The 24105-nt window shown below is 44.7% G+C and overlaps 1 protein-coding gene across 3 annotated transcripts in view; it reads left to right on the forward strand.

The window, feature by feature from the left end:
* The window catches only part of TIAM1 (TIAM Rac1 associated GEF 1), a 454781-nt gene that overhangs the window by 116529 nt on the left and 314147 nt on the right, over positions 1-24105 (forward strand). Inside the window, exon 3 of one of the 3 annotated variants that reach the window (XM_062206186.1) lies at positions 20979-21064. The exons of the other annotated variants lie outside the window; for them this stretch is intronic. The gene's annotated coding sequence lies outside the window, so the exon portion shown is untranslated. The remainder of the gene's footprint in view (positions 1-20978; positions 21065-24105) is intronic. 3 annotated transcript variants of the gene reach the window in all.

The following is a 24105-nucleotide window of genomic DNA, read 5'->3' on the forward strand; positions in this document are numbered from 1 at the left end:
CATGGGAGACCTGGAAGAAACTCCATGCTCCTGGCTTCATTCGGATCAGCTCAGCTCCAGCTGTTGCGGCCATTTGGGGAGTGAACCAGCAGATGGAAGTCCTCTCTCGGTGTCTACTTCTCCCTGCAACTCTGTCTTTCAAATAAATAAAATAAATATTAAAAAAAAAAGAGAGGAAAATATTTCTTCTGCTGCTGGCTAACTCCTCAAATGCCAGGCTAAAGCCAGGAGCCAGGAACTCCATCTGGGTCTCCTATGCTGGTAGCAGAGGGCTCAAAGTAGTTGGGCCATCATCTACTGCCTCCCAGGCACCTTAGTAAGAAGCTGGATTAGAAGTGGAAACAGGACTTGATCCTAGACACTCTGATATGGGATGAAGATGGACATACCGAGCAGTGGCTTAACCTGCTCTGCCCCGACACTGGGCCCTAGCTAGAGAGATTTTAAACAACAATCACATCTCAAAACTTCTCTGCTTGGAGCTTCTGGTAGCTTCCTATGACTGTTTGAAAATCAAGCTTCCTGAGGCCAGAGCTGTGGCATAGTAGGTTAAGCCTCTGCCTGTAGCACTGGCATCCCATGTGGGCACCAGTTTGAGTCCTGAATGTTCCACTTAGGATCCAGCTCTCTGCTGATGGTCTGGGAAAGCAGTGGAAGATGGCCAAGTGTTTGGGCCCCTGCACCCATGTAGGAGACCTTGAAGAAGCCCCTTGGCTCTTGGCTTTGGATTGGCCCACTTCTGACTGTTGCTGCCATTTGGGGAGTGAACCAGTGGATGGAAGAACTTTCTCTCTGTCTCTCTTTCTCTCTGTCTGTAACTCTGGCTCTTAAATTAATAAAATAAATCTTAAAAAAAAGGGGGGGGGGCGGTGCTGTGCCTTAGTGGGTAAAGCTGCCGCCTGCAGTGCTGGCATCCCATATGGCCACTGGTTTGATTCCTGGCTGCTCCACTTGCGATCCAGCTGTCTGGTATGGCCTGGGAAAGCAGTGGAAGATGGCTCAAGTCTTTCGGCTCTTGCATCCGCATGGGAGACCTAGAAGAAGCTCCTGGCTCCTGGCTTTGGATCGGCTCAGCTCTGGCCATTGTGGCCATCTCAGGAGTGAACCAGTGAATGAAACACCTTTCTCTCTGTGTTTGTCTCCCTGTAACTCTGCTTCTCAAATAAATAAATAAATCTAAAAAAAAAAAAAAAAAAAAAAGAAAAGAAAGTCAGAGTTCCTGTTCAAGTAATTTTTTCCCGTCTCTCTTTCACCTCAACTCCTAATTTAAGGCACTTCTGACTCCTTTTTTGTGTGTTCCTTAGGCCTTGCTACTGCATGCCGTGAATACATTCTCCAAGCTCTGCTTGGTCTGTCAACTTGTTCAGATCTCAACTTGAGTGTGGGCTCCCCAAACAAGCCTCCCTGAGAGTCTGGAGTAGTGGCCCCTCCACACACTCTGCCAGCCTGCTGTCATTCCCCTGTTACACTGCTCTGGTCTTAGCATAGCACTCACAGCTGTGGATGTCTCTTTCTCCAGGGGTGTTCTTTGTGTGTCACTCCCATTAGAATCAAGGGCATCGCAGACTCCTCTCCTGAGTCAGCACTCTCGTTCAGACCCAGGTGTGCTCAGCCAAGTGTATCCTTCAGCTGGAGTGTCTCCCAAGATGACGACACAGAGGGGCGAGTTCACATTCGGAAGTATGTTTTGATCTTATCTTGGTAACCATGAACAGACCAGACCAAACGAAACCATGGCAAGACACGGCAAGACAGTTTCCTTATCGGAGATTTACAGCACCAGGTATCTGTCTTCCTGTGGTTTCAGGTCTCAGGAGCCTCCTGACACAGTACAGTTTAACTTGAGTGATGTGGATCTTGTCTTTGGCAGGGTCTTGCTGTCTCAGAGCTGCTGACATTTAGGGCTGGGTGATTCTTTCTCCTTCGTGCTGTTCCGAGTATTGCAGGCTGTGCAGCAACTTCCTTGGTCTCTCCTAACAGTCATGGACATCCCTCTGCTAACATTGCCAGATGACCTCTTCATTATTATTTTTTAAAATTTATTTTGTTTATTTGAAAAGCAGAGAGACAGAGTGAGTGGGTGAGAGAGAGGGAAATTGAGTTATCTTCCATCCTCTGATTCATTCCCCAAATGCCTGTAACAGCCAGGGTTGGGCCAGGCCGAAGCCAGGGGAGCTTGGAGCTTCATTTGGGTGTCCTGTATGGTTGCAGGGGTCCAAGTTCTTGGGCCATCTTCTGCTGCTTTCCAAGGCACATTATCAGGGAGCTGGATGAGAAGCAGAGAAGTTGACACTCTGATATGGGATGCTGGCATTACAAGTGGTGACTCAACCTGCTCTGCCACAGCAAGGGGACCCCACCAGATGTCCTCTTTGGAAGAGGGCAGGACTTGAACTTGTGCTGGGATAGAGAAATACGCACATACTCAATATTCTTCCAAGAATCTGTTGTGTCCTTCATCATTTCTGTGTTAGTGTGGACAGCATTTGCTGATACGTAAGAAAGTACTTTGAAACCAGCATGCTATTCATGTTTAGATATGTTGGTGACTGAAGTTTTGTTTTTTAATCTCCGTTTGTAGTCTCAGTTTCTAGGTGGTTGTCCTCTAATTCTTCCTTTGTCATTTATAAAACATTGTCCCCCATGACCAGCAAGGAGAGCGTTTGGTACTTAAAAATCACAGAGACAGTCTTAGCTGGCAGGATCTTTGGCAAATAGTAATGTCCTGTTCATTTGTCATCATTGTTGTCATCATCATGATCTTGTTGAAACCTCTTACTTAAAGATAAGGAAACTAAGGCCCAAAGAGGGACAGCTCAGGGTGAATGGGAGAGTGCTGACTGTTTCTGGGAGAGTTTTCTTGCGCTTTTGTTTTCTGTGAAAATTGATACTGTGATTAGTAGTTCTCCATCTTGCCCATCAAGCTCCCTGAACATAAGGCGCCACTCTTCTGGGATTATCCAGGATTTTCTAACAACAGAACTTTTAAAAGACTAGGGGAGTTGATGAAAAGGAGGGAGGGCAGAGTCCCTTAAACTGCATAGACATCTAACTGGAAAAGGGAAAGTGTATCAAAAACATTACAAAAGGGGGGGTGGGAAAGGAAGGAGGAATCCATGGATGAAGGAACAGAAGAAGCGAACAACCAAGTATGACACCGGGTCTTGTTTGGATCCTGACTTGAACAGATCGGAATGATTAATTGGTGGCGTTGAGGATGTTTGAGGGAGACAAGGCTGTACAAATATAGTGTTGGGATTATGTTTAATAAAGTAATCCTTCTCTTTTGGAAATAAATATGGATGTACTTATGGTGATATAATATGATGCTTGAGTTATTTGTCAGAATAAATAATCCAGTGTGGCGAGACCACCCTGAAACTGGGTTAAATACTTGAAGCTGGATTCTGAGTTTGTGTCCCCAGCATGCACGATTTATACAATGAAACATTTTTAAAAAGCTGAAAGTTGATCAACTGCAATAGATTTCAGACTTCTGCAATTTTAAATCAGTAAATAAACTATGTGAGAAATAGACCAACTTTCGAATCTTAAAGAGAATATTCCAAGTCTAGCAACCACGTACAGTGTCAGGGGAGAACCCACTGTGTCCCTGGAGAGTTGAAACATGAGGGTCTTCCTCCCTGGATATTCTCTTTCCCTTCTACCCTCTCCAAGAAATGATCTGTGGACCCCCCCCTACCAATATATTATTATTTAAATGTCCAGGAAATACATGTATGTTGTAAAAGCCACGTGGAATAAAAGTGAAAGTCCTTCTCCTTCCATCCCCCTGCTCAATCAATTTCTTTTCCTTTTTTTTTCTTTTAAGATTTATTTTATTTATTTGGAAGGCAGAGTGACAGAGAAGGAGACATAGGCATCTTCTATCCAGTGGCTCACTCCCCAAATGGCTGCGACTGACTGGGGCTGGACCAGTCTGGGAGCCAGGAACTCCATCTGTGTCTCCCATGTGGGTGCAGGGGTCCAGGCACTTCCCAAGCATCTTCTGCTGCTTTCCTGGGCCGCATTAAGAGGGAGCTGGATTGGAAGCGGAATGGCTAGGACTTGAAGCAGTGCTTCCATATATGATGTATGTGATACCAGCATTTCAGGGGCTTACCTTGCTATGTCATAGTGCCCGCCCACTCATGTCAATTTTGTGACCCTCTCCAGAAGTAATGTTTTATTATAAATAGAGTGACAGGTTTTCTTTCAGATCTTATGCTGTTACTACCAACAAATAAAAACTCTTGTTTTTTAATTTTTATAACAAAAAAATTTTAAACAGTCACAGAGTGAGAATAGAATAAAGAAATTTCTTTTCCAAACCCTTTCTGGAACTACTTGAAGGTAATTTTCCTACTGATGCCCTGCTGCCCTGTAATTCTTAGTATATGTTTCCTGCAACCAGGATCATTCTCCTACATCATCATGAGATAACCATTGATACCAGGATATTAACCTTGATATGTTGCTACTGTCAAATCCTCAGACTGCAGTTAACTTTGTCTTGTAGCTCTTGTGATGTTTTTTAAGCAGAGGTATCCAATGTAAAATCATGAATTAGGGGCAGATATTTGTCCCCATGGTTAAGACCCGTATTAAGACATCTGTGTCCTACTTTGTAGTCCTGGGTTCTACTCCTCACTCTGACTCCCAATTCTAGCTTCCTACCAATGAACACTTTGGGTGGCAGTAGTTATGGTTTAAGTGATGGGATTCCTGCCACTCATTTAGGAAGCCTGCTCCATAGTGCAGCCCCAGGCCCTGCAGGCATTTATGGAGTGAATCAGTGCATAGGAATGCTATCTCTGTCTATCTCTCTGTCTATGTCTTTATCTATATCTCTATCTCTGTCTCTACCTCTGCCTCTACCCTGCAAATAAACAAACTTATAATTTAATTTAAAAGTTGTATTTTATTAAAAAAAAAAACAAAAACAAAGGAAAGGTATCACGTGTAGATGTCAGGCTTCTTTAGTTTCCTTCACTTGGAAATAGTTCCTCAATTTTTCTTGGCATGTCATGATCTGCCTTATCATTCTTAGAAGTTATAGGTCATTATTTTCTAGAAGGTTCCTCCACTTGAGTTTGCCTGACATTTCCTCACTTAGATTCAGGTTCTACAGCTCTAACCATGATGTCATAGGACTGTTGCTGTCCTCCCACCCTTCCTGTCTGGTGATCTAGATTTTGAACTCTCCTTCTGTTGATCCACAGTTGACTATGTTTTCATGGGGCTGTATTCCATTACTGTCACACGATTGTGATGCTCATTTTCACTAATTTGGCAAGGGAGCTTCTTCAAGGTGGTTTTTCTGTGCCATCATTGTTGAGTACTTGTATAGTTTCTGCTGTAACAAAATGTTTAAGACTCATCTTGGGGCCAGCGCTGTGGCGTAGTGGGTAAAGCTGCCGCCTGCAGTGCTGGCATCCCATATTGGTGCCGATTCGAGTCCTGGCTGCTCCACTTGTGATCCAGCTCTCTGCTATGGCATGGGAAAGCAGTAGAAGATGGGTTCCTGCACCCGCGTGGGAGACCCAGAGGAAGTTCCTGGCTCCTGGCTTCGGATGGGCGCAGCTCTAGCCATTGCAGCTAACTGGGGAGTGAACCAGCAGATGGAAGACCCCTCTCTCTCTCTCTCTCTCTCTGCCTCTCCTTCTCTCTCTGTGTAACTCTCAGTTTCAAATAAATAAATTAATAAATCTTTTTTTAAAAAAGACTCATCTTAAACTTGGCCTGCCCTAGCAAGGGAACTAGTCATTTCTTCAAGAAGTCCTGTTTCCTTTGAATAGAGATAGGGATGTAGAAGTCAAAATTTGGGCATCTGATGTGTTCCTGGCTTATTGGGGAGCTGCTGTCCTGAGACTCTGACTCTGGACTATCTATCTGTGTATTTATACACATGATTTCACACCAGTGCTTTTAGTTCTTTTTTTTTTTTTTTTTAAATAAGATTTATTTTTTATTTGAAAAGCAGAGTGGCAAAAAGCAAGAGATCTTTCATCTGTTGGTTGACTCCTGAAATGCCCACAACAGTCAGGTCTGGGTCAGGCCAAAGCCAGGAGCTAGGAACTCTGTCCTGGTCTTCCACATGGAAGACAGGAGTCCAAATACTTGGGCCATCATCTGCTGCCTTCCCCTGGCATATTTGTAGGAAGCTGAGTTGGAAGTGGAGTAGCCAGGGTTTGAGCAGGCACGTGTATATGGGATGCTGGTATTGAAAGCAGTGGCTTAACCCTCTGTGCCACAATGCTGAATCTTTTTCTGATTCAGCACCACAGGGTCCGTTATAGTTTACTCTCTATATTTAAAGGTCTTCTCCAACAAGGAGAAATCTACTGTTTCTACAGATGGACCCTGGCCGACAGTGGTTTGCCGTAATGTTTCCACTTTACGATGGTGCACAAGTGCTAGGCATTCTGGAGAAACTGTGCTTCAGCTTTTGAATTTTGATCTTCTGTTAGGCTAGTGATATGTGTGGTACAGTATTTTTTCTGATGCCAGGCAGCAGCAGTGAGTCACAGTTCCCAGGGTAAACAACCCATCCGCTATGATGTACTGCGTTGCTAAGCTACAATGTTTGGTAGGTTAGGTGTGTTAAATGTGTTTTTGGCTTCTTAAATGTTCACCTGATGATGAACATTTGGGTAGAGAACCACACTGTCAGTCAGGGAGTGTCTGTTCTTATTTGACAATCCGTATTTATGTAGCCAGTCTCTTTCCTGGCTCTGCCTCCTTTCATGTGGATGCCCTTCTTGTCCTGCCGGGGCCGTGATGTCCCCTGCTGGGCTGCTATTCCACGTGGTCCTATCCTTCCTCTGACGGGCAGGATCTGACTCTGGTCTCACCCTCCTGCATGAATGCCTGCTTTGTTCTGTTCCACCTAAGGATTTATAACTGGGTTGCTTTGGGGAGGAGGAGGATTTTTGTTTTCTATGTACCTAAAAAGGATCATGCTACACGAGTTGTTTTCTGAGATACTTTTTAAAAAAAACTTGTGAGCATCTTACACTGGCAGTACTTGAAAACCTACTTGTCTCGGCCGGCGCCGTGGTTCAATAGACTAATCCTCTGCCTTGCGGCGCCAGCACACCGGGTTCTAGTCCCGGTCGGGGCGCCGAATTCTGTCCTGGTTGCCCCTCTTCCAGGCCAGCTCTCTGCTGTGGCAGGGAGTGCTGTGGAGGATGGCCCAAGTCCTTGGGCCCTGCACCCCATGGGAGACCAGGAGAAGCACCTGGCTCCTGCCTTCAGATCAGCGCGGTGCACCAGCTGCAGCGCGCTGGCCGCAGTGGCCATTGGAGGGTGAACCAATGGCAAAGGAAGACCTTTCTCTCTGTCTCTCTCTCTCTCTCACTGTCCACTCTGCCTGTCAAAAACAAAACAAAACAAAAAAAAAACTTGTCTCATTCCTAAATGATTGCCTTGAGCCAATCAATAAACAGTTTACTGAGCACCTGTTGTGCGCTATGTATTGCTCTAAAACCATGGAATTTGTCAGCAAATAAATGCAAACCAAAGCCTATTTTTTTGTGGAGGTTACATTACACCAGGGATAGACAGAAAAAACAATGGACATAATAACTAGTAAATTGTGTAGCTTGGTAGGAGGTGATAAATGCTGTAGATTAAAGTACAGCAGGGGTAGGCATTTGGTCTAGTGGTTAAGATACTTGGGACACTCGAATCCCATATCTGAATGCCTGGATTGAGTTCTGACTCTACTCTGGATTCCAGCTTCCTGCTAATGCACCCTGGGAGGCAGCAGGTGATGGCTGAAGAACTTGAGTGCCTGCCCCCCATATGTGAGGCTCAGACTGAGTTCACAGCTCCTGGCTTTGACCTGGTCCAGCCCTGGCTGTAGGGGTCATCTGGGAAGTGAACTGCAGATGAGAACTCTCTGTATTTCTTTTTCTGTCTCTGTGCCTCATGAATGAATGAATGAATGAGTAAGAGGAATGGACACAATATATTAAAAGAAAGGTTCAGCAGGATGCAAGATAACAGGAGTATAATTTAAAATGTACCAGTGAGGGTAGATCTCTCGTATAGCTTTCATTAATATAATGAAAGACTTGAGGGAGGCTACTTTATTAAGAATAGAGGTTTAGGCCGGCGCCGTGGCTCAACAGGCTAATCCTCCGCCTTGTGGCGCCGGCACACCGGGTTCTAGTCCCGGTCGGGGCACCGATCCTGTCCCGGTTGCCCCTCTTCCAGGCCAGCTCTCTGCTGTGGCCAGGGAGTGCTGTGGAGGATGGCCCAAGTCCTTGGGCCCTGCACCCCATGGGAGACCAGGATAAGCACCTGGCTCCTGCCATCGGAACAGCGCGGTGCGCCGGCCGCAGCGCGCTACCGCGGCGGCCATTGGAGGGTGAACCAACGGCAAAAGGAAGACCTTTCTCTCTCTCTCTCTCTCACTGTCCACTCTGCCTGTCAAAAAAAAAAAAAAAAAAAAAAAAAAAGAATAGAGGTTTATTTAGCTCACAGCTATGGAGCTGGAAGTTATAACAACATAGCCAGGGTCCCCTCTTAGTCCTCCCCTCCCTCACCCTCCCCTCACCCCCTGGCCCCGCCCCCAGCCCCGGCTGCTGCTCTTTATGGCAGGAGACAAGGAGCACTAGTACCTGTCTGTGTCCATCTGTCTCCATCTCTCCTCTTATAAAGTCACCAGAATTCAACCTTGGGGGCTCCCACTAATGATCTCATAGAAAGCTAACTACTTTCCAGAGGTCCTACCTCTGAACCCCATCATGGATTGAACTTCCACCCTCTTCATGCATATAACATGGACTCTGGGGGGGTAAGCTCCTTAGTGAGTTGAGTGGGAGGGGACAGACTCTCTTAAACCCCAGCAGGCTCCTTGAGAAAGGGCTGTGGCCAAACTCTGGGAGGGAGTATGGGCAGCCAGGACCCTGGAGTGGGAGCCGCAGAGAAGAGGCCAGTGTGGTGGTACCTGGGTGAGCACTGGTTCAGTGAGGGAAAGCAGATGGGGCCATAGCAGTGTTTGTGGCACATTTACTTGTCTCCTCTTTTTTGCACTGTTTCCTTTGTAACCCACAGAATTGTCTTCGTTCTGCTCTTTCCTCTGATGACTCCTCAGACTCCCCCTTTTCCTGATCGCTCCATTCCTCCACTGAAATTCTTTCTTGCCTTGGTGAGCGTGACCCTGGACTGATTGCCATCTCCTGGGCACCTGCACTCGGCCTTCCCGACTGCTCTTCTTTCATCAGCAGCTGTTGGCTTTGTTCTTTGTCCTTTTCTCTCACTTTTCTTTGCTGCGCATTCTGACTTCGAGCACCTGACCCCTCTCAATCCCTGCTGCTTACTCTGGATCAGCTGTTGTTTGTTGTTCAAGGTGCTAAACAGTCACTAATTTAATCACTGGTAAGCTGTGAGGTGGTAAGGTGATATTGTTTCTCCCACTGTATGAATGAAGAAATTGTGGTGCCATAGTCACACAGCTGGGGAGTGCTGGGGTTCAGTCCCAGGCGGGCAGGCTTCAGTGACCGCCCTATTAGTGACTCCCCTGTGAAGCTTCTATGTTTGTTCCTTTCTTGAACTCTAAGCTGTGGTCCACTTTGACCTGTTGCTTTTCTTCAGCTTGGGATCACCAGGGTCACCTGAATTGGATTACTCAGCCATGTGTAGACTCTGCCAACTCCCCTATATATGGAATACACACACACACACACACAAAGTAATGTTGGGTGAATTATCTGTATTTAAAAATTAATGAGAAAAATATGCTGTCCTAAATTCGACATGCTGCTGTTTGGCCGTCTGAGTCATTGGGTTCTTCTGTTCCTTGGGCCAGCCCTGTGTGTGTCTGAGCATCCCAGATATCAGCTGGTGTGCTTGATGGGCAATGTCCAAGTGCCTGTGGACCCCTTGACTGGCCATACCTACTGTGCTCGACTGATTTATGCTCACCTCAGAGCCACAGATCACCCTGTAGTAGGATGCAGATGAAGAACTTGTCTGAGCCTGTTGGACCTCCCATTAGATCCACCTTGAATGAACTTTTACCTCTGACATTCTCAGTGTCGCTTCTGAGCTTCATTGAATCAGGTGCTCTTTAAGGGTGTCTGGGGCCTGCCAGCCTTCGTGGTCCTCTGGATCAGCACTGCTCTTCCTTGGAGTCTTCTGTGTCCCTCCGTGTCCCCTACAGATTCCCAGCCCTGGAAAGTGCTACACAGCGAGAAAGTGGTGCAGATCTGTGGGGGAGGCGAGCACACAGGAGAGAGAGCAGTGTTTCTAACAGCTGAGCTCCAGGAGCAGAGGACCTGCTTGCTGCTCAGAGTCCAGGAGACATTTCCAAGGAGCATCCTGGACACGCTTCTCCCTGGAACAGTAAAGAGGCACCGTTGTTTATGATAGAGCAGTGGGGAGGGGGGACGCATGGAAACAGTTGATGTGTAGGGATTCCGGTTATGATAGGCTGTGGAGCTGGCTTGTATATTTAGGGAAGGAGGGAAACTGAGTCCTGCCTTTGACAGATGACAGCAGGTGGGGATAAAGGGGAGCAGTGAGCACTAGGGCTGGAGAGGCCTCTTCTCTGCAGCTGCATTATTCACCAGCAGCTCCGTCCACCATCCCCTGGGGAGGGAGAGACAAGGCCATGTATGTGGTCACTGCCAGATCCCAGCCCCCACCGGCCTTCCTTCCTCTCAGCCTACCAGTCATTGGCTTTTCTGTCTGATTCAGTTCTGCCTGGGTGTGAGCCATCTTTTTGTATAGTGTTGTTCAGTCTTCAGGGAGTTATCCTGTACCTTACGTAGCAGATTGTCTGACTCCAAGCCAAGTGCTACTTAAGAGAGAAAAGGGAGTTGTGATAATTGTCAGGCTGACTTTTCTGTGGAAGTAGCTGGTACTTTTTCTTTCTTTCTTTTTTTTTTTTTAATGGAAACTGTATGGTGGTAACCGGCAGCAGACTGGAAAATAGGACAAAACCAACAGCTACTATGTTTTTGAGGACTTACTATGTGCCTTGGACATAGTATACTTGGACCATTCCTTTGTATCCATTCCTTCATTTTGTTCTTCCAGAATAATCCTATTAGGTATGTGCTGATACAATCTTTGCTTTTGCAAGTGGGGAAACTGAGGCTGGGAGACTAAGTACCTCAATCACAGGGACCCTCAGGAGCAGAGGTCAGGGGACTCAACTTGGCAGAGCTGGACTTTAATCTCAAACCCATGCCCAGAGTTTGGGGATTTTCCGGCCTGTCTTGTGGAGGTTGTGGGTGTCTGCTGAGAGCTCCCCTGATTCTGACTGGGGAGTTCAGAGTGACAGGGAAGTTGGAGCTGGAGGTCTGTGATGGTCAGGAATGCAAGCTTGCAAGAGACTTCCATGTTTGGCTCCTTCCTTGGCTTCTCCAAGTTATGCTTTTAACTTGGACCCTGTTTTCTTTTTTTTTTTTTAAAGATTTATTTATTTATTTAAAAGTCAGAGTCACAGAGACAGAGGGAGAGACAGAGATTGAGAGAGAGAGAGAGAAAGAGAGAGAGAGAGAGAGAGAGAGAGAGAGAGAGAGAGAGAGAGAGAAAGTCTTCCATCTGTTCGTTCATTCCTCAGCCAGGCTGGACCAGGCTGAAGCTAGGCAGGGACCCAAGGACTTAGGCCATTTTCTGCTGCTTTTCCCAAGCCATTAGCAGGTAGCTGTATCGGAAGTGGAGCAGCTGAGACTTGAACCAATGCCCACATCGGATGCTGGGGTTGCAGGCAGTGACTTTACCTGCTACACCACAATGCCAGCCCCTAGACTGTGTTTTATAGGCTTGGCTGGTGTAGATGCTTTAGAAGAACTAGATTTCTCATGTGTTTTTGTTGGGATCTTGCTATGATTTGGATATGTCTTGGTGTGTTGGAAGCTTGATCCTCAGTGTAGTATAGTGATGTAGAGGCTGATGGAATCTTAAAGAAACAGGGCCTAGTGGAAGGTTCAAGAGTCATTTGGGGCGCTGCCTTCAGAGGGCTTGAGATAATTCATGTGGAACCCCTTGGTAGTTCTCCTGAGAGGATTCTATGAAAACCTGGGCCTGAGCCCCCCCAGCTTCTTCCTGGTTTCCCGTATTGAGAGGTAACTGGTTTGTTGTTCTGCATGCATTTCTGTCATTGCTGTCCATCGTGATGTGGCGGACACAAGATTTGTACTGTTTCTGTGTTTGGCCTTAGTTTCTGCTGAAATGAGCACACAGCCATAATGTTCTGTGTCCCCAAGGCTTTGGTGGGGCCGAGTGGTCCAGCTGCTGCTGCTGGAGCTGTCACTGTGTCAGATCTCCCTTGGGCCATATCCCGTTGTAGTGAGTGAGGCTCCCCTGTTGATGTGCTGGGGGATGTTGTGTACTTCTTTCTGTTTCCTTGCAGACTCTGCCTCTTTCTCATTCCCATGCCGTTACCTCCTGTGCATCTTTCTTGTTTCCATGTCATCACACCCTGGTTCTTACCCAGCCATGCCCGTTAGTGCTTGTCCACCGTGAGCACAAGTGTGGTGTTGCATTGGAGGTCACTGCGTTGAGAGTGGTCACCAGTGAATGTGCGCCTGTGACAGACAGAGACATAGGCTGCCTATGCCTCTGAAATGGGTGTCTGGATCATGTGGTCCCTCCCAGTCCATGATTTCAATAACCTGTGGTCAACCATGGTCCAAAAACATTAAATGGAAAATTCTAGAAATTAACAATCCACGTTTTAAATTGCATGACATTCTGAGTAGCGTAATGCCATCTTGTGCCATCCCATTTTGTCCCACCTTGGACATGAATCATCCTTTTGTTCAGCATGTCCATGCCGTATATGCTACTTGGAGCTATCTGTTTATCACAGAATCACAATACTTGTGTTCAAGTAACCCTTATTTTACTTAATTATGGCCCCAAAGCACCAAGTATGTTGATGCTGAAAATTTTATTACAGTATATTGTTATTATATTCTGTTCAATTGTTAGTTATTGTTGGTAAATCTCTTCCTATGCCTAATTTATAAGTCAAACTTTATTAAAAGTATATATGGATAGGAAAAAAGTGTACATAGGGTTCAGTATTAGGCATAGTTTCAGGCATCCACAGGGGGACTTGTTCTTAGAAGGGATCCTCTGTGGGTAAGGAGACTGTGTGGCCAGAACTTACCTATCTGTCTTTCATAGAAGGCAGCCAAAGGTTGCTTATATTTTTCAGTGGCAGGAATTTTCGTTCATGGCGAATTTATTTTATTTATTTACTTTTTAAATATTTTTTAAATTTATTTTTGAAACTCAGATTTACAGAGAGAGAGAGACAGAGAGAGACAGAGACAGAGAGACAGAAACAGAAAGAGAAAGGAATCTTCTATCCGCAACCCAGGTGGTCACAACAGCCAGTGCTGGGCTAGGCTGAAGCCAGGGGTCAGCAGCTTCATCCAGGTCTCCAATGTGGGTAGCAGGGGCCCAAACACTTGGGCCATCTTCCACTGCTTTTCCCAGGCCATTAGCAGGGAGCTGGATTGGAAGTGGAGCAGCAAGGACACAAAGCAGGTGGCTCTGCCTGCTCCATTACAATATTGGCCTTGGTGGAATTATTTTAAAACACACACACACAAAAACAAAAAACAAAACTGTGAAACCATTCCTCCAAAATCCAAACTAAAATACAACAAAAACCCCCAGTGTCCCCTTTGTCTCCCTCGTGTTTCCCTTGATTGCATTCATTGAGAGAGAGAGAATCTCCTACCCACTGGTTTGCCTGCCAAGTACCTTCAGAGCCAAGGCTGGAATAGGTTGAATCCAGGATCTGGATTTCCCAGATGAGTGGCAAGGACCCACATAGTTGACCATCAGCTGCAACCTCCTAGAGTGTGCATTGGTGGGAGGCTGGATCAGACATAGTGCAGCTGGGACTTGAACCAAGTATTCTGATGTGTTATGTAGGTATCTCAAATGGTGACATATCTGTTCTACCAAATGCCCACCCTAAACCATTAAAATGTAATGGGTATGTTTCCACTTAGGAATCAACAGATGTTAGTCTTAAACAAACTCTTGCAATTTTCAAGGATTTGGGGTATTCTAGGTCTCCCTGTGTAGAGAACAGGCCTTTGGGTGTCACCAGGACCTTGAGCACCTGATATTTCTGTTGGGCAGGTTGTGGTGGGATGGTATTTGTGATGCTAGAGTTCTGTGCAATTGCTAAATGTGTCTCCTTTCATTGGGATGTAGAAACACCCAGAATGGCAAGGGGAAGTGCAGAATATTCTGACTTTGCAGTATTATCTCCTACAAAGTTTGCATCTGTATAAAGGAAACTTTTGGAGTGAGCATTGCCTTTCCTTTGGCAAAACCAGGGGAAATATGGTGTGAAAGAACTGTGGTTAAAGACCATGCTGAACAACACTTGTATTTGGGCAGGTCTCGTGGCATAGCTACCTGTGATGCTGGCATCCCATATCAGAGTGCTGATTTGAGACCCGACGGCTCTGCTTCTGAACCAGCTCCCTGCTAAAGTGCCTGGGAAAGCAGTTGAAGAAGGCCCAAGTATTTGGGTCCCTGCCATCCACATGGGAGTCCAGGGTGGAGTTCCTATCTTAGTCCTGACCCAGTATTGGCTGTTTGGGCCTTTTGGGGAATGAACCAGTGAATGGGAGAACTCCGTCTCTCTCTCTGTCTCTCCTTCTCTCTCTCACCCTACTTTTCATATAAATAAATAATAAATCTTTTAAAAAAATCTATGAAAAGCCTTTGTATTAAATACCATAAGGGTTGTTCTAACATTATAGAATATTCAAGTCAGCAAGGGCATAGTATTAACAGGAGTTCAGATTCTGCATTTTACAGATAAGTACTCTAAGGTTTTCAGGTTTAAGTGTCTTGTTCAGAGTGAAGATTTTCTCATCACCATGTACTGTTTCTCACATTAGCTTGTGATGGGTGATGTTGCTTCCTGTGTGCAAGGCAACATTTCCCACAAAAACATGGCTGCTTTGTAACTGATCATACAATTGCAGTGGCAAAAGCAGTCATTGTCTTTGCATTCTCTTGTCTCAGAAAAGGTTGCAGATTTTTTTTTTTTTTTAATTGCTAAGTAGTTAGTTAGTGGTAGATTCCAGTTGGTTTGGATATTGGATCATTATTTTCTGAGGTCCTGATGAACAATCCAGTCTAATTTTCTTCAAGCTGACAAACTTCACTTCAGTACTTTATGGGGAATGTAAGTATGAAATTAATATTGGGGCAATTAGTCATCCATTCCCCACTTTTTTTTTTTTTCCCCCTGTAAATTTCCAGAGCACCAGCATGAAATTCATCGCAACAGGCCCCTTGTGCTTTAAAACCATTGTGACATTCTAGGTATTTCACTGCTTTTTTTTTTTTTTTTTTTTTTTTTTTTGAAATACAATGCAATAAGGGATGTAGTAGAAATTTTCAGTGGAAATTTATTGATTTTATTTTTAAATCAGGAAGCTGTATTCTTCAGTTGCTGTTTCCTCATGGATGCAGGCTGACTTAGTGCTGCACTTAGCATACTCTGGTTTCTCTTCAGATCGTATAAATCTTAGTGCTACACTTGAAGCCATAAAAAGCCACTGCGAAATCTAAATTTCAGTGCTTCCATCCATGGAAGAGTTTATTAAGAAAAGTTGTTTGCTGCCTGCCATTGTAATTTCTGCAGGATAGCTGGTCTTCAGCAGTGTTCATGTCAGTGGAAAGCTTGCTGCTGGTAGCTACAGAGGTTAGCATTGATTTTCATGAAATTTTCTATTTAATGGAATTCATCAATTTCTGTCTTCTAAGCTATTTTAATTTGGGATTGAGGAGGGTCCAAGGGGGAACTGTTCAGCAAGTCGATGGTTTCTCTGACTTTTGGGCAGCCATCTCCCGTGAGGTCCGGCTTTTATGAACTACATCCTAAATGACTTGAGTGCAAGCCAGCTCTGGCTGATGTTTCATGTTATGTAACCAGTCAGATTTATGTTGCATACAATGAGTTTCAAGTCCCAGTTTTTAGGGATTTGGAGGAGGAACAGGGATGCTATTAGCCTACTTGAGAATGAAAACTTACAAAACCGCAGTAGTGCAAGGCTCGTTATAGAAATCATGGCTATAAAATATTATTCTTTTTGTCCCTAATAAACATCAGGGATGATATTTCAGAAGCTGAAAAGGATCCACAACTTATGAGCCAAAGGAGACTTGTGTCTGGGAATTTTATTCCAGTGGTGGGTGGTGGCGGCTCAGGTGAGGTTTCTTTTTTTCTATTTATTTAATTTTATTTTCTGATAGGCAGAGTGGACAGGGAGAGAGAGAGACAGAGAAAGGTCTTCCTTTTCTGTTGGTTCACCCCCCAATGGCTGCTACGGCTGGCGCACTGTGGCCGGCACACTGCGCCAACCTGAAGCCAGGAGCCAGATGCTTTTCCTGGTCTCTCATGGGATGCAGGACCCAAGCACTTGGGCCATACTCCACTGCACTCCCTGCCACAGCAGAGAGCTGGACTGGAAGAGGAGCAACTGGGACAGAATCCGGCGCCCCAGCCGGGACTAGAACCCAGGGTGCTGGTGCCACAGGCGGATGATTAGCCTAGTGAGCTACGGCGCCGGCCCTTTTGTATACTTTAAATCATCTTCATGTGGCTTATAATACCTAATACAATGCTATATAAATAGCAAAACAAAACAAAACAAAAAAAAACCCCACCCCAGTCTATACATGTTCAGTACAGATGCAATTATTGTTTTCAGGATATTTTTGATCTGTGGTTGTTGAATCCGTGAGTATGAAAGGCCCATTGTACTTTTTAAAAAACATGAGAAACTGGGCCGGCGCTGTGGCTCACTTGGTTAATCCTCCGCCTGTGGTGCCGGAATCTCATATGGGTGCCAGGTTCTAGTCCTGGTTGCTCCTCTTCTAGTCTAGCTCTCTGCTGTGGCCCGGGAAGGCAGTGGAGGATGGCCCAAGTACTTGGACCCTGCACCCGCACGGGAGACCAGGAAGAAGCACCTGGCTCCTGGCTTCGGATTGGTATTGTTCTGGCCGTGGCGGCCATTTGGGGGTGAACCAACAGAAGGAAGACCTTTCTCTCTGTCTCTCCCTCTCACTGTCTATAACTATCTGGCAAATAAATAAATAAAAAATCGAAAAACACAACAAAACAACAAAAAAACCATGAGAAACAATCAGATCTGTGGGAAAAGCATTACAGCAGTGAGGATATCTAGTAGAGTGGTCCATTGACCCTGAACCCGATACAAAAGAGCATTTTGGGCTTGGGAAGTGCCTGACACTCTATAAAGTAAATGTCTGGTGGAAAGAGGTCCTCCCTCCCCCTGCAGGAGCTGGTGTTGTGGCACTATCTTAAGCCACCACTTGTGATGGTTGCATCCCATGTGAATGCTAGTTCAAGTCCCAGCTGCTCCATGTCTGATCCAGTTTGTTGCTAATGTGCCTGGGAAAATAGGAGAAGATGACTGGAGTACTTGGTCCCCTACCATCCATAGTGTCCATCCATTGTGAACATTTGGGGTGTGAATCAGTAGAAGGAAGTTCTCTTTCACTAACTCACCCTCTTTCTCTCTGTAACTCTGCCTTTCAAATAAGTAAATAAATCCTTCAAAAAAAAGGACAGAGATTGCCTCCTCCACTTCTCATGGTTTTTAGTATCTGGGGGCTGGCCTTGAGATGTCTCTTCATTGTTCCTAGTCTATTGCTAGGGGATTTAATTAGCCCCAATAACCAAAAGCAACTGGGGAATCTGACAGGCCTGTCCATGTCCCACTTTGGGCATTTTTATAACCCATTCCATCCCATTCTTTCTTTCCTTTGTTTTTCAGAGTTAAAGTTGTGAAATAAAAGGTTCACTTTCTGTTTACACAGGTCTGCTTTCTGCTGAAATTGCACCAAGGTAGTTAAAGGTTGCTTTTAATCCTCAGAAGTATTTATGTGTAAGATACATTTGAATTTGATATTTGGTAGATTAGGGCATTGACACATTGGATCAATCCTGACTTATCACTGTTGACTTCTTCCAGTCTTGGCTCTGTCAGTGTTTGCTTATTTGATATAGGGTCCTTCTCCTCCTTGGCTTATTTTCCTTCCTAATTTTTTTTTTTGAAATTTATTTATTTACTTGAGAGATAGAGTTACAGACAGAGGGAGATTCAGTGAGAGAGGTCTTCCATCTGCTGGGTCACTCCCTAAATAGCTTCAATGGCTGGATCTGGGTCAATCCAAAGCCAGGAGCTAGGAGCCAGGAGCTTCTTCTGGGTCTCCCATGTGGGTGCAGGGGCCTGAGGACTTGGACCATCTTCCACTGCTTTCCCAGGCCATAGCAGAGAGCTGGATTGGAAGTGGAGCAGCTGAGACTAAAATGTGCCCACATGGGATGCCGGCACCACAGGCGTAGGCTCAGCCTGCTGCACCAGAGCATTGGTCCCTCCTTTCTAATCTTAATGAACTTGTTAGCACGTGGAATTTTAGGACCTGCATTGACATAGACTCTATCCTTGACCAACTACAGTCAGACGTATCTGAGCCCTTATTTATTTATTTATTTATTTGAAAGGCAGAGTTAGAAGTGCAGAGGCAGACACACACATACACACACACACACACAGAGAGAGAGAGAGAGAGAGAGAGAGAGAGAGAGAGAGGTCTTCCATTCACTGGTTAATCCCCCAAATGGCCTCACCGGCTGATCCAAAGCCAGGAGCCAGGAGCTTCTTCTGGGTCTCCCACATGGGTGCAGGGGCCTAAGGACTTGGGCCATCTTCTACTGCTTTCCCAGGTGCATTAGCAGGGAGCTGAATTGGAAGTGGAGCAGTCAAGAACCGGCGCCCATATGGGATGCTGGCATGCAGGCGGCGGCTTTACCTAGTACAGCACAGCGCCAGCTGCCCCCACTGCCCGTCTTTTAATTTAAAATAAGTGAGTAGGAAAATTATTTGAGAGGTGGAGAGAAGAGAGAGACAGAAGAAGAAAGACAGTGCTTTTAATATATAAATGGAACTCTGAATATTAATTCCTGAAATAAAGTTCAAAATTATAGTGGTTAAGACAGATAAATGTTCACTTCCTACCCACATCATGCTCTCTCCTAAATTGTGATTCCAGGGCTCAGACTCCTTCCATATTGTGGCTCTGTCATCTGTAATTTACACCTTCCAAGGTCTCCATAGGTATCTCTTCCACACAGGTCTCCGTGACATGTCACAGGATTACATTTCTCTTCACAGGAGCCTGGGGAGTGTAGGTCAAAGGAAGAGGTGATGAGTTTGTTGACCACCTACCATCATCTGCATTTTGAGCTAGTTTCATTTGTGATTCTGACGTAGGGGACTCTTGGGCTGCACTTTTGTAAATGTTGTACATAATGTTTGATGTTATATGATTCTGTCTTGCTGGGACCTTTTATGTGAAAAAAAAAAAAAGCAAGAAATTACTTCCAGAGTGAAAAGAGACATTGAACAAACAGAATCGTGCTTGATTTCCTGCCCATATCCTGAGTTTGGAAAAGCATGTCAACTTATGAATAACAGCTGATTGTGGTTAGGGTTGCCACAGTTATCCTACCATGCACCGGGATCTTCCCTTATGATGACACAATTTTTTTCCTAAAAAAAATTTATTTCTTTATTTGATAAAGCAATGGCAGAGGAGAGATTGATTGATTCATTGATTAAGAGATCTTCCATCCACCAGTTCACTCCCCAAACAGCTGCAACAGCTGGGTCTGGGCCAGGCCAAAGCCAGGAGCCAGGATCTCTGTTCAGGTCTCCCATGTGTGGAAGGGGCTTAAGTACTTGAGCCATCTTCTGTTGCTTTTCCGTGTGCATTAGCAGGAAGCTGGATCAGAGGCCCATCAGCCAGGACTGGAACCAGCACTCTGATATGGATGCAGGTATTGGCAAGTGATGGCTCAACCCACAGCACCACAGCAGTGGCCCTGGGACTGCATTCTATTATGGGGTGCTTGGAAATGGAATGGGAAGCACAGAAAATGTACATGCTTGTTTTCCTTTGCAGCAGCCAGCTACAGCAGATGGTTTACTGTGGCATTTGTCTCTTTCAACCCATTGAAAACATAAGGATTTTTTTTTTTAACTCCTGCCTAGAATCACTGTTCTGACAGTAGAACAACTCTGATTGTATGGCTATTAAATACTTGGTCATTTGTGTTGTGATTTTTGTCTTTAAAGGCTGGGGATTTGAATTTATTTTGTGTCATGTAATTGGCTATAGACAGACACATGGGGTAGGAGTAGGGGAGAATGGCAGTGTAGTGATCCACTTCTTTAATTTCACTAAGGATTGAGTAAGAAGAAATACCTGGATCTATACGGTACATGGTTTGAGCAAATTGCAATTGTGAGGGAAAACTAGTTCGTGAATACAGAGTCTGAATGAGACTCAGAAAGTTTCTGGTGTCTTAGTAATTAATTGCTAGACGTTTGTATTGAATGTTGGTCTGACATCACACAATATCAGCCAACATTTGTAGAATACTTTTATGGCCTTTGTTATTATTTTTTTCTTTACCCTAACAAGACTTAGAGGTTTGCATATTATTTTATCCCTGTTTTACCTGATGAAGGAAATGAGGCAAGGAGAGGTTAAGTCAATGCAAGATTACATTGTGGGTGATAAAGACCCTGTTGATAATCAGAAACATAAGTGACCCATGGTTTTGTTCCATTCTGTCTGATTTGTTCTATGTTAGCTGTAACAATCTTAAACAACAAGTGGTTCTTAGAGGCCCCTTCTTTTATAAATGGTTCCATTTCCTTTCACGATAATTATGGTTTCAGTGCTCCCAGCTCTTTGAGCATGTGGGTGAAGTCAGCTCTATTTCTCCTGCCTTTGATGGTGCTCATAGAAGACAGGAAGTGTATCCCTATTAATGAATGGTCAACTATAGTTTCTTCTGGGGGTCATTGCATAGGATGCTACCAGTCAATTGCATTGTAAAGAAGTGAATGCTTCTAAGGTTTCTGTTGTTCTTCTCATAGGGTCGAGGGAAGATGGTCTTGGGTCTCTTTGGGGCCAAGCCCAGTTCTAGTCATGCTGCCAACCTCCTGCTATCCAGCTGCTTCTGGTGAGTTAATAGAGATGGCAAATTCCTCAACTTGTGGCAAATATCACTAAAAATTGTAGCACCTTTCTCTTGACATCTGGTGAATGCTACCAGTTGATTGTAGTTAGCATAGTAGTTGAAGCTTAATTAACTTAATTCTCACCTCTGGTGTGTCACATCCTTGTTTTTGTTATCAGATCAGTAAGTGATTAATGTAGGTGAGTGTTTCTTAGCTGAGGATGAAATTGCCCTTGGAAGATGATATTTGGCAATGTCTGGAGTTATTTTTGATGCTCTAGCAGAGTTAGGTTGGGTTACTACTGACATCCAGTGAGGAGTGGCCAAGGATGCCACTCAATGCCCTACATGCATACGACATCCTCCCTTCTCCCAGGATAGTGAATTATTCAGCTCAAAATATTGGTAGTATCGAGATTGAAAAACCTCATTTTGACCTTTGTAGAGATTGATAACAGTTTTGAGTAAGAAGCGGGATGCAGAAGAAAACCTGCGGGAGAGAGAGAAAGCAGGCAGCCTGGAAGAAGAAGATAGAAATAGGTCATAGCTTCACAGGTTAGCTTCAGGTAGATCTGTACAAAATCCACAAGTTCTCTCCAGTGCCCTGCTTCATAGACAAAGCGTAAAGTGGGGAAGATGACTCGCAATTCCATATACTTTTTTTTAAAGATTTATTTATTTATTTGAAAGTCAGAGTTACACAGAGAGAGAAGGAGATGCAGAGAGAGAGAGAGAGAGAGAGAGAGAGAGAGGTCTTCCATCCGCTGGCCACTCCCCAATTGGCTGCAATGGTTGGATCTGCGCCAATCAGGAGCCAGGAGCTTCTTCCGGGTCTCCCATGTGAGTGCAGGGGCCCAGGGACTTAGACCATCCTCCACTGCTTTCCCAGGCCATAGCAGAGAGCTGGGTCAGAAGAGGAACAGCCGGGACTAGAACCAGTGCCCATATGGGATGCTGGCATTGCAAGCACTGGCTTTACCCACTGTGCCACAGCGCCAGCCCCTATGTACATGTTTTCTTAAAGTGGTCCTTCATGGACCCTTTTGTCGACTGATGCTTATGGGTTAATAAAGAGTAGCTGTAAGGGTAATTACTCCATTCATAATCCCTGTACCTTCCTATGAAAGGTTACCATCTATTAAGAAAGCACCTGAAGTTTTGACAACGATCTATCCATATAAGCTCTGTCCCAAAGTACTGGAAGCAACCCAACTGTCTGAAGCCAAAGCAATGGCAAAGTAAAGTATGGGATATACATGTAATATAAATAAACTTTTTAGTGACACGAGAGTATGTTTCAGATACAAGATGTAGGGTTAGGCGTTGTGGCACAGTCGATTAAGCTGCTGCTTGGGACATGTACAGCTCATATCGGAGCACCTGTTGGAGTCCTGGCTACTCTGCTTCCAATGTAGTTCCCTGCTAGTGTGTGTAGGAAACAGCAGATGATGCCTCAAGTACTTGAGCCCCCTGCCACCCATGTGGGAGGCCTGGATGGAATTCCAGGATCCTGGTTTTAGCCTGGCTCAGCTCTGGCTATTGTGGCCATTTGGGGAGGAAACTAGCAGATGGAAGAGCTCTCTCTCCCTTCCTTGTCTCTCCCTCTTTCTCTTTTCTTGCCAACCTGCTTTTCAAATAAAAATAATAATAGGAAAAAAAATAATAAAATTTATATGTTGTAAATTGTTAGAACAGTAATTGTGCATGCATGTATTTATGATCTTAACTTTATTTACATACAAATAGATTGGAGGCCTTGTAGTTTCAACAATGCAGGAATTTTCTCTCTATATTTGATATATTTTCCCAGGTTTTAACAAAGACAGATTACTTTTCAGATAAGAAAAATGTAAATATTTTAGAGTTTGCTGCAGTGGTAAAGTTTCCACATTTGTAGCAAATGATTTTAGCTTTTGGGCACAAGAGTCACTTATTTATAGAGTGGCTACTGTGTGCTAGGGACCACAGAAGATACTGGTGATCCACTGTGATCTATTGACATGGGCGTATCACATAATCTCTGTCTTTCAGGAGTCCCACTCAGTAGGGAAGCTATAAAACAATAGCTTGCACTGTAGTGCAATGTGTTATAGGGATGAGTATAAAGTTCTGTGGGACAACAGAGGCTGAGGCGTTACGTTTCTTCACAGATGGCATGGAAGGCTTCACCGAGGAGGTGGTATGTGAGAGGGCTCTTGATTGTAGAGTAGGAGTTTATGATGCAAAAAAAGGATAGAGAAATACCAGGCCAGTTTTTCAGTTGCCTCCTCAACTGTGAATGGGAGCTGGCAGCTGAGTTCTATCACAAAGCCTATAAAATACTATGTGAACGAAAGGTGTGATCATTAATTGCTCCATGCAGCACAAGTGTATGGGACTCAGGGCTCATACTCCACTGACCTTTGTATGTGACCGTTATGTTGATCCATCTGCCTGAATTAATTACAGTCTTGATTGCATCAGTGGACAGGGCATCTTTGACATTAGACAATCTTTGACATTAGAACAATTTTACATTCTTGGGTGCATAAAGGAAGCCCTTGTGTTTGGTTGCTTTACCTTGCTGCTTTCAACTGCTGGACAAAGAACCTTTTCTAAGACTCACTTGAATGTAGTTGGATGTCAGTTTCAAACACATGAAGTGTGTTTGAAGTCTAAAATTCGGTTGTGGAATGTGAATTCCATTGTTTCCTTACCAATAGGTTCATTTGACCTGAAGGTCTTGGTGAGAATCTTGGCAATTGCTTTTAGTGAAGAAAGTGAAGAATTTGCTTAGTATGAGGGGTATCCCCTGGTCTGTGTTAAGTTGATCTTCAAGTGAATAGCTTATGAGCTTAGAAAAGAAGACATGTGTTGTCTGAAACTTTTCACCATAACTCTTTGGTCATTTACTAATTAACTAGTTACTAATGGTCTAAGATAGACTCAGAATTTCTTGACTTTTCCATGGTGTAAATGCTATATGTTCAAAGTTCAGTAGGAACTGAACCTTGCGTTTTGAGTTTGGATCTTTTTTCTGTTAGCGATACCTGGTCCCATCTTCT

This window comes from Lepus europaeus, chromosome 2, assembly GCF_033115175.1.
Source record: "Lepus europaeus isolate LE1 chromosome 2, mLepTim1.pri, whole genome shotgun sequence".
Lineage (NCBI taxonomy): Eukaryota > Metazoa > Chordata > Mammalia > Lagomorpha > Leporidae > Lepus > Lepus europaeus.